This window comes from Cherax quadricarinatus, chromosome 48, assembly GCF_038502225.1.
Source record: "Cherax quadricarinatus isolate ZL_2023a chromosome 48, ASM3850222v1, whole genome shotgun sequence".
NCBI lineage: Eukaryota > Metazoa > Arthropoda > Malacostraca > Decapoda > Parastacidae > Cherax > Cherax quadricarinatus.
Window position 1 is genome coordinate 23,770,241 of NC_091339.1, and position 11,531 is coordinate 23,781,771.

Genomic DNA, 11,531 nt, shown 5'->3' on the forward strand with positions numbered 1-11,531 from the left:
CCTTGTCTATTCCCCGCAGTATCTTGTGTGTCGTTATCATGTCTCCCCTGACCCTTCTGTCCTCCAGTGTCGTCAGTCCGATTTCCTTCAACCTTTCCTCGTACGACATTCCCCTGAGCTCTGGGACTAGCCTTGTTGCAAACCTTTGTACTTTCTCTAACTTCTTGACGTGCTTGACCAGGTGTGGGTTCCAGACTGGTGCTGCATACTCCAGTATGGGCCTAACATACACAGTGTACAGTGTCTTGAACGATTCCTTATTAAGGTATCGGAACGCTATTCTCAGGTTTGTCAGGCGCCCGTATGCTGCAGCAGTTATTTGGTTGATGTGTGCCTCCGGTGACTTGCTCGGTGTTATGGTTACCCCGAGGTCTTTCTCCCTGAGTGAGGTCTGTAGTCTTTGTCCACCAAGTCTATACTCTGTCTGCGGTCTTCTTTGCCCCTCCGCAATCTTCATGGCTTTGCATTTGGCAGGATTGAATTCGAGAAGCCAGTTTCTGGACCACATGTCCAGCCTGTCCAGGTCTCTTTGTAGTCCTGCCTCATCCTCATCCGATTTAATTCTTCTCATCAACTTCACATCATCTGCGAACAGGGACACTTCAGAGTCTATTCCTTCCATCATGTCGTTCGCATATATCAAAAATAGCACTGGTCCTAGAACTGAGCCCTGTGGGACCCCGCTCGTCACAGGCGCCCACTATGATACCTCTTCACGTACCATGACTCGTTGCTGCCTCCCTGCCAGGTTTTCCCTGATCCATTGCAGTGCCCTCCCTGTTACATGCGCCTGATCCTCCAGCTTCTGCACTAATCTCTTGTGGGGAACTGTGTCAAAGGCCTTCCTGCAGTCTAGGAAAACGCAATCAACCCACCCCTCTCTCTCGTGTCTTACTTCTGTTACCTTGTCATAAAACTCCAGGAGGTTTGTGATACAAGATTTGCCTTCCATGAACCCATGCTGGTTTTCATTTATAATCTTGTTCCGTTTCAGGTGTTCGACCACTCTCCTCTTGATAATCTTCTCCATGACTTTGCACACAATACATGTCAGAGACACAGGTCTGTAGTTTAGCGCCTCGTTTCTGTTTCCTTTCTTAAATATGGGGACTACATTTGCTGTCTTCCATTTCTCAGGTAGTTGCCTAGTTTCAAGGGATGTGTTGAAGATTGTGGTTAGAGGCACGCACAGCTCCTTCTCTACCTGGAGGTTATTCCGGGGATCAACGCCCCCGCGGCCCGGTCCATGACCAGGCCTCCCGATGGATCAGGGCCTGATCAACTAGGCTGTTACTGCTGGCCGCACGCAGTCCAACGTACGAGCCACAGCCCGGCTGATCCGGCACTGACTTTAGGTATCTGTCCAGCTCTCTCTTGAAGGCAGCCAGGGGTTTATTGGCAATTCCCCTAATGCTTGATGGGAGGCTGTTGAACAGTTTTGGGCCCCGGACACTTATGGTGTTTTCTCTTAGTGTACCAATGGCGCCTCTACTTTTTATTGGGGGCATTTTGCATCGCCTGCCCAGTCTTTTACTTTCGTAGGGAGTGATTTCTGTGTGCAGATTTGGGACCATTCCTTCCAAGATTTTCCAAGTGTAGATTATGATATATCTCTCCCTCCTGCGTTCCAACGAGTACAAGTCAAGTGCTTCCAAGCGTTCCCAGTAGTTAAGGTGCTTGACAGAACTTATACGTGCAGTAAAGGATCTATGTACACTCTCTAGATCTGCGATTTCACCTGCTTTGAATGGAGATGTTAATGTACAGCAGTATTCCAGCCTAGAGAGAACAAGTGATTTGAAAAGGATCATCATGGGCTTGGCATCTCTCTAAGGACCCATCCCCTCAAGGAAGGCTCCTTGACGCTGGTGAGGGGCTCTTGATCTAGGGAATTGGATCTGTGCTCCAGTTCCCTGAATTAAGCCTGAATGCCTTCCATCCCCCCATAGGCGCTGTATAATCCTACGGGTTTAGTGCTTCCCCCTTGATTATAATAATAATAATCTAAGGACCCATGGGGAGATGTCCGGTCCCATCGCCTTTGAGGTATCAAGGTCACTTACCAGCTTCTTCACCTCCTGTGTGTGTGTGTGTGTGTGTGTGTGTGTGTGTGTGTGTGTGTGTGTGTGTGTGTGTGTGTGTGTGTGTGTGTGTGTGTGTGTGTGTGTGTGTGCGCGCGCGTGTGTGCGCGTGCGCGCGTGTGTGCGCGTGCGTGCGTGTGCGCGTGCGTGCGTGTGCGTGCGCGTGTGCGTGCGTGTGCGTGCGTGTGTGCGTGCGTGTGTGTGCGTGCGTGTGCGTGCGCGTGCGTGTGCGTGCGTACTCACCTAGTTGAAGTTGCGGGGGTCGAGTCCGAGCTCCTGGCCCCGCCTCTTCACTGATCGCTACTAGGTCACTCTCCCTGAACCGTGAGCTTTATCATACCTCTGCTTAAAGCTATGTATGGATCCTGCCTCCACTACATCGCTTCCCAAACTATTTCACTTACTGACTACTCTGTGGCTGAAGAAATACTTCCTAACATCCCTGTGATTCATCTGTGTCTTCAACTTCCAACTGTGTCCCCTTGTTACTGTGTCCAATCTCTGGAACATCCTGTCTTTGTCCACCTTGTCAATTCCTCTCAGTATTTTGTATGTCGTTATCATGTCCCCCCTATCTCTCCTGTCCTCCAATGTCGTCAGGTTGATTTCCCTTAACCTCTCCTCGTAGGACATACCTCTTAGCTCTGGGACTAGTCTTGTTGCAAACCTTTGCACTTTCTCTAGTTTCTTTACGTGCTTGGCTAGGTGTGGGTTCCAAACTGGTGCCGCATACTCCAATATGGGCCTAACGTACACGGTGTACAGGGTCCTGGACGATTCCTTATTAAGATGTCGGAATGCTGTTCTGAGGTTTGCTAGGCGCCCATATGCTGCAGCAGTTATTTGGTTGATGTGCGCTTAAGGAGATGTGCCTGGTGTTATACTCACCCCAAGATCTTTTTCCTTGAGTGAGGTTTGTAGTCTCTGGCCCCCTAGACTGTACTCCGTCTGCGGTCTTCTTTGCCCTTCCCCACTCATGACTTTGCACTTGGTGGGATTGAACTCCAGGAGCCAATTGCTGGACCAGGTCTGCAGCCTGTCCAGATCCCTTTGTAGTTCTGCCTGGTCTTCGATCGAGTGAATTCTTCTCATCAACTTCGCGTCATCTGCAAACAGGGACACCTCAGAGTCTATTCCTTCCGTCATGTCGTTCACAAATACCAGAAACCGCACTGGTCCTAGAACTGACCCCTGTGGGACCCCGCTTGTCACAGGTGCCCACTCTGACACCTCGCCACGTACCATGACTCGCTGCTGTCTTCCTGACAAGTATTCCCTGATCCATTGCAGTGCCTTCCCTGTTATCCCTGCTTGGTCCTCCAGTTTTTGCCCCAATCTCTTGTGTGGAACTGTGTCAAACGCCTTCTTGCAGCCCAAGAATATGCAATCCACCCACCCCTCTCTCTCTTGTCTTACTGCTGTCACCATGTCATAGAACTCCAGTAGGTTTGTGTGTGTGTGTGTGTGTGTGTGTGTGTGTGTGTGTGTGTGTGTGTGTGTGTGTGTGTGTGTGTGTGTGTGTGTGTGTGTACGTCCGCACCAGTGACCAGGAAAATTAACATTTTATCACTAACAAAATTGTTAATGTTATAACACAAACATTTGGAGCCATGACTGCATGGTTCATCTCAGTTTGCATAGAAATGTAGAATTACTTTGCTCACAGCCAACCCACAATTTAGGGTTGAAACTTTGCCTAAAATCTCAGGGCAAACACAATTTATTATTATTTATTTTTATATTGAATATCAAAGCTGTAAACTCTGAAGGATCGTACGGGTGTTACAAAACTCGTGGCCCCAAGACTTTTGTAACACAGCTGTAACTGATTCCGGAAGTTTTCTACTCTAGCAGTCACATCTAAGGTCAGACTTTCATTCTGACTGCCTGATCAGCCAGGCTATTGCTACTGCCCACAGGGACTTTCACACAAATTTTTCAGCTCACTCTATGAAGCTGTTAATCAAAGCAAAGCTTTCACCACATTTCTAGTGTGTGTGTGTAATATAAACATGGTGAAGCTTTTTTTACTTCACCAGACAGCTTAGCGACACAGTCTGACCTTAGTCAATATATAACGAAGCTAAATCCTGCTTGACTTATCTTGGGTCAGACTAAATTTAGTTGCAGTTACTTAGCACCAGTGAAGAGTGTTGCTTCAGTCATGATTACCAGGGTTTTGACTGAGTTAGTGTAACACAAAATTTAAATTCTGTATACATGTATATGTTCATAGGAAGCTTATTTTTCCTTGATAATGACGATGTCTATATAAATTCCGTCTGCCCTATGTATGGTACAGTGTATTCCGGGTAACAGTAACTCCAGCTCTGCTGGAAGGAAGCTTTGGAAGGTGTTGTTGCTACTAAACTCATAGTGGAATACTTGACAATATCACCACCACCTTACTAAAGTCTCCCAGCTCAGGCTGACATATTTCATGCCCTCGTTCTTAACAATTAGCAAACGGGCGAAATTATTTACAAACATTATCTCTCAGTTCACAGCACCTGCACACACTTCATCAAAGTACGCAGTACTTTAGCACACTATCTAGGATCTGGCTGTGTGACTAAAGTACTGCGTACTCGTGTAGAGAATCCAGCCTGTGATGCATAGAATTTTATTTGATAATGCAAAAAAAAAAAAAAACATCGCCAACAAGCGATACAAAATGCAAAACAACCACGATGGGGGGGGTAGGTTGAATGATAGCTCTAGGTCTTTTTGCTAAAAAAAACGCTCCCTCTGAACGTGCTTGCTTGGACTTCATCCTCTTTTCTGCAACACTGAAAGCTCCTTATGTGTTGATTGCAACACGAAAGGCCTAGAGCTATCACTCAACACCCCCCCCGTGGTTGTTTTGCATCTTCTACCTGCCTACCTGATAATAAATATGGCATTACTAGACCACCCTACCCACCCGCTCCTCATCTGCCTTTAAAACAAAACTCACCCCTCACACCCCTTCCATTCCACATATTGTCATAGCCTCTCTCCTGCCTCCACAACCTATTCCAAGCCCCTTTCTCCCTCAAAACCTAAACTGATCCTCAACAGTCCATCCCATCGGCTAACTCAGACCTCTTCCTTACCGCTTAACACCAGCAAAGAATGAACAATATGGGCGCCGTGAGTACACTACGAGAAAACACAGTAAGGGTCAGGGGCCTAAGGCTGTCCAACAACCTCCCAGAATACACATGAGGGATTACCAATAGACCCTTAGCTATCATCCAGAGGAAGTTGGATAGATACCTGAAGTCAGTAATTGACTAGCCGGGCTGTGGCTCGTACGTCCTATATAACTGTTATATAGTTAGAGACAGTAGCATACTTATCGTGATTCGATTAATGAAGCCACACACTGCGAATATATACAAGCTTGTTCGATAATCCTTCTCCTCTATTCTCTCCCCCTTTTTATCCGAACGAGGGGAAGCAGCAGCTGGCCACAAGGGCCATCAAGTGTGACCGTGACGAACTCTGGTCAAGTTTCCACGGTGATATATATGTAACCTCATCAATGCTGGAAGTGTGGTACATCAATGGTATATAATACTAAGATGAAGAATTAAACACATGAACATAATCTGGGTATCTTTATTTGTAGACGATTGGCCATCCAGTGGTTTTATCAATACAAGGAAAATGTGAAGAATGTAGAACTGTATACAAAAGAAGAGGTAGTAAGTCCCTCAGTTACGGAACACGCTCGAGATGTGAAGCCAAAATTACTACTTGAAAATGTTCTGTCAGTCAGGTTAAGCCCCCTTTAAGTTTATCTAGTAAACTGCTGGTGGGGGACCTTTTAAACACAGTCCTGCTCTTGGAAAGTCAGCAATTCAGTCAGTCGCTGGTCTGTGGGTTCATAAACTAGTCTGGCATTACTGTTCTCTGACCTCTTTAGCCCTATCGTACCTAGCCTCCACATCCAGTACACTCCACTTTCCTATTACCACTGACTATGGTTTTAGCTTCCACGTCCCTGTATTCCTGGTCATTGTATTTCAGTCTATCCCTCTCTGCCCTATCAATTACTCTAAGTGGGTTACCTACTCACCTATTTCCAGAGAAACTAAAGACCTGACCGTGACGTCTCTGGAAGAGGATCAGGGAAGACAATCACGACTTAAAATCTTCACCAGTAATTACGTCACCACCACAACAAACACAAACTCTTATAATCAAGTAAAATAGTGGAAACACCACGAACATCGCTCGCTCCGCAAATATGTAATGACGCAGTGAAGCAACATTTTAACTCAGCGTCACTCGCCAGTGAGTATATATATGTATATATATGTATATATGTATATATATGTATATATATATATATGTATATATATGTATATATATATTATATATATTATATATATATATATATATATAGAATGATGAAATATACATACATGTAAGTAGATGTTTGACTCACGAAATCGTAACCACACTGAGTACAAGCAAATCACAGCACTGATGGGACTCCTAAAACTCACAGGTCAATATAGTTGTTCATCTTTTAAGTTTGTGTGTGTTGAACATCACTATGTTACCTGGAGGTTATTCCGGGGATCAACGCCCCCGCGGCCCGGTCCATGACCAGGCCTCCCGATGGATCAGGGCCTGATCAACTAGGCTGTTACTGCTGGCCGCACGCAGTCCGACGTACGAGCCACAGCCCGGCTGATCCGGCACTGACTTTAGGTATCTGTCCAGCTCTCTCTTGAAGGCAGCCAGGGGTTTATTGGCAATTCCCCTAATGCTTGATGGGAGGCTGTTGAACAGTTTTGGGCCCCGGACACTTATGGTGTTTTCTCTTAGTGTACCAATGGCGCCCCTACTTTTTATTGGGGGCATTTTGCATCGCCTGCCCAGTCTTTTACTTTCGTAGGGAGTGATTTCTGTGTGCAGATTTGGGACCATTCCTTCCAAGATTTTCCAAGTGTAGATTATGATATATCTCTCCCTCCTGCGTTCCAACGAGTACAAGTCAAGTGCTTCCAAGCGTTCCCAGTAGTTAAGGTGCTTGACAGAACTTATACGTGCAGTAAAGGATCTCTGTACACTCTCTAGATCTGCGATTTCACCTGCTTTGAATGGAGATGTTAATGTACAGCAGTATTCCAGCCTAGAGAGAACAAGTGATTTGAAAAGGATCATCATGGGCTTGGCATCTCTCGTTTTGAAAGTTCTCATTATCCATCCTATCATTTTCTTTGCACATGCGATCGTGGCACTGTTGTGATCCTTGAAAGTGAGATCCTCAGACATTACTACTCCCAGGTCCCTTACATTATTTTTCCGCTCTATTGTATGGCCGGAGTCAGTAGTATACTCTGTTCTAGTTATTATCTCCTCCAGTTTTCCATAACGGAGTAGTTGGAATTTGTCCTCATTGAACATCATATTGTTTACCGTTGCCCACTGGAAAACTTTGTTTATATCTTCTTGGAGGTTAACCGCGTCCTCAGCAGATGACAGCCTCATGCAGATCCTAGTATCATCCGCAAAGGATGATACGGTGCTGTGGTGTATATCTCTGTTTATGTCTGATATGAGGATAAGGAATAAGATGGGGGCGAGTACTGTGCCTTGTGGAACAGAGCTCTTCACTATGGCAGCCTCCGATTTAACTCTGTTGACCACTACTCTTTGTGTTCGATTTGTTAGGAAGTTGAAGATCCATCTCCCCACTTTCCCAGTTATTCCTTTAGCACGTATTTTATGGGCTATTACGCCATGATCGCATTTGTCAAATGCTTTTGCAAAGTCTGTGTATATTACATCTGCATTCTGATTTTCTTCCAGTGCATCCAAGGCCATGTCATAGTGATCCAGTAGTTGTGAGAGGCAGGAGCGACCTGCCCTGAACCCATGTTGCCCTGGATTGTGCAGATTTTGGGAATCCAGGTGATTTGCAATCCTGCTTCTTAGCACTCTTTCAAAGATTTTTATGATGTGGGACGTCAGAGCTATTGGTCTATAGTTCTTAGCTAATGCTTTGCTGCCACCTTTATGGAGTGGGGCTATATCCGTTGTTTTAAGTGACTGTGGAATTTCACCCATGTCCAAGCTCCTCCTCCATAGTGTACTTAGGGCACGCGTGAGGGGTTTCTTGGGGTGGCTTGTATACAACCACAATGACTAGGTTTTGGTTCTCGATCTTTATTGATAGAACTTCAACTACCTCATTTGTGGTGTTCAGCAACTCCGTGCAGATAAGGGACTCTTTGACATACAGGCCAACCCCCCCCTTGTTGCCTGTTTTTTTCTGTCGCATCTAAAAAGGTTGTAACCACTTATCCATATTTCACTGTCAAAGTGATCTTTTGTGTGAGTCTCTGTGAAGGCTGCAAACATTGCATTAGACTCCACTAGAAGTCCACTGATAAAAGGTATTTTGTTGTTGGTGGATGGCTTAAGGCCCTGTATATTAGCAAATATGAACGAGGTTGTATTCTGTGTTTGTTGGGGGGATTTTGTTATTGGCATCAGTAGTTGTAATTCTGGAGGGCCATGGGTGGCCACTGGCTGCGCCTCCAGTCCAACAAGGCTCCAAGGTGGTGGACTATTTTTGTTATTTCCTTCCATTTTCTTTTTTCGTTGAACACAAGACCACATACATATGGGCCTAAATATGAAAAAATAAAAACTCCAGTGGAAAAAGTCGCAAGACTTTGACTTTAGTGGGGAAAAAATTAAGATTTGACTTTTTACTGCGACAACGTTTCGCTCAGTGTAGAATTATGACGTCATATGATAAAGCTCTACCAATGGCGAAATGTTGCCCTGAGGTGCTAGAGCTGCTAGCGGGCCGCTAGCAGCAACAGCTTGGTTGACCATGCAAGCCTAACTCAGAGCCGGGCTAGGCTCTAGCTATCCAACGTAAAACATACAGGAACTCAATCCTGGAGACACGCTGAGAAAGACAGGAGAGTATACACAAGCTTTCCCACCCTCCTTTCCCCAACCACAGCCTCCCATCCTGCCTGTCTCCAATATCTATCCTCCGTCGAACCATCTCCACCCCCTCCTCGCAGCCTTCCCCTCCCATTCAGGTAGCCTCCTCCACCCCCACCCTCGCAGCTTCCTCCAGTCCCTCCCACTACCTGCCACAACCATCAAGCCTCCACCATCCTACACTCACCTCCAACATCCTCCCCTCCCGTCCCAAAGAAACCCAAACAAACAGTTCCTTCAGCAGTTACCACTAACCCCCTCCTCTTCCCACGCCTCTCCCCGACCTCCGCCCTCCTGGGGAGTTAACACCATAAAAATCTTTCACTTCTTCCCTTTCTCGCACTCACTCCTAATTGCTCTTCTCCCCTTTACTTTATTCTTCCCTTTTTACCTTAATCTACCCCTGTACATTATTTCCTTAATTTATTCATTCCTTTGGTATATTCTATTTTTCTTTTACGTTATTCTAGTCTTTATTTTCCTCTACCTCTTTTATCATGTCTTGCTTACTTAATGCTCCCGAGAGAGAGAGAGAGAGAGAGAGAGAGAGAGAGAGAGAGAGAGAGAGAGAGAGAGAGAGAGAGAGAGAGAGAGAGAGAGAGAGAGAGAGAGAGAGAGAATTACAACTCCGCCTCTGAGTGTTCCAACACTGAAACGCTCTACATGCACAACTAAATCTCATCCATCTCTGTACTAACACCCTTGTTCACACAAGACTGACCTAGGACCGGGCTGCGGGAGGAGGAAAACTCTTGAAACTCATCAAAGGTAACAGCCTATAATTCTTTAAAATAGTAGCGTGACAAAACCATTATGGCTTTAAAATATATAAATACTGTCATTATCATAACCTTTAATGGTTGAAAATAGCAGTGTTTCAACCATTACTTGGTTTATAATAGTGCCTACCTTCCTCCAGGTAACCTACCTCCAGGTAGGTAGGTAATACCACTGACACCACACATGGTTTAAAATACATCTATTACTACATCCACTAATGGTTTAAAATACCAAAGCAACAACTAGTTAAAACATACGACAACTACAACTATCAATTATACAGCATACTACTACCACTATTACTCAAAAAAATTTTATAACTTTAATTTTTAAAGGGGTGACGAACCTTACCTAACTCAAAAGAATAAATACTTTTTAATAACCATTGTGAAAAATATTCCAACCATGAGCTGTATGTCTCTCGTAACTTATCATAGTTATAAAGATAACTTACTGGCATAACTAAAACCCCTAACTGTTGGAAAATTACTTCTTTAATACACCAATTAATAATAATTACAATAATAATTATTAATAATAAATATAAAATATCAATAATAGTGATAACGTAAACAGTAGTATTATGTTTCATCTTAAAGAGCAACCAACAGCAATATTTATTCTACGTAACTTGTTATTTTGATTACAACGTGACTCCACTGCTCCCTATCACTTGAACATGTAAACACTTCCATCCACTGCTCCCATCATGTAAACAACCAATCACTTCAATTTATTGCTTCAATCGTTAAAAAAATCACGACGTCGCAATTCTGTCATTTCAATTGACTTGACAAGGTCTGCAAGCAGCAACAGCAGCACTGGTAACAACAAGGCACTTACGTCAAGGATACACTCGCTAATCCAGTAAACTTCTCATGATTATCTTTCAGATCCTACAGAATTTGTATACTTTAGATATTACAGTTAAGTGCCATAGCAAGATACAGCAACGAGTCGATGGGTTTACACAGCGACTCGTTGCTGTATCTTGCTATGGTCGCTGTGTTTACACAGCGACTTAAGTGTGACTGAAGAGATCCACCAGGCGATTAGTGAGTGAATTGGGTAGCGGATAGTTAAGAGGCGGAGCCAGGAGCTATAATTCAACCCCCCTGTAACCACAAATAGATTAGTATGGTGACTATCTTCCTACCCTAGTCATAAACACAAGGTTCCTGCCAGCCTCACCAGGGTAAGTGAGCGTGCTCGCCCCCACAGCTAGAGAGGCGCCGATCGTGAAGATAATCGTTGTCTTTTGTAAGGTGAAAGACCTTCACGGCACCGGGACTGGGAGAGAGCCTTAAGACCATACAGGGGATGTACTTGTGAGAGAGAGGCGGCACTGTACACCTTGGGTGACGTAGCAATACACTGGTACGCGAACACATGCTCACACCACGCGAGGCTCAACGACACACACAGTGTACCTCCCCGCGCACAGCCAACATCACAACTGAATCCAACACACTCATCCTCACTCACCCCACCACCGCCCTAACACCACCACTTCCCTCCACCCCCGTTCCCCCACTCCATTCACCCCTCACTCACCAACACTACGACTACTATCCCCAACCTATTCCCCTGACCACCACCACCCACAAGCCGTACCAACCCTACTACCCAGGCACGGCTCTCACAATACACAATAACAAATCCCTCCCAGCACACATTCCATAAGATATAAGTTACTAAGTCACTGACTGG

The 11,531-nt window shown here is 45.1% G+C and overlaps 1 protein-coding gene across 5 annotated transcripts in view; it reads right to left on the reverse strand.

Annotated features, from left to right (window-relative positions):
• The window catches only part of LOC128696087 (teneurin-m-like), a 395,373-nt gene extending 384,105 nt beyond the window's left edge, over positions 1-11,268 (reverse strand). For all 5 annotated transcript variants that reach the window (XM_070094985.1, XM_070094987.1, XM_070094986.1 and 2 more), the window contains exon 1: positions 11,013-11,268. The gene's annotated coding sequence lies outside the window, so the exon portion shown is untranslated. The remainder of the gene's footprint in view (positions 1-11,012) is intronic.
• Positions 11,269-11,531: the final 263 nt, after the last annotated feature.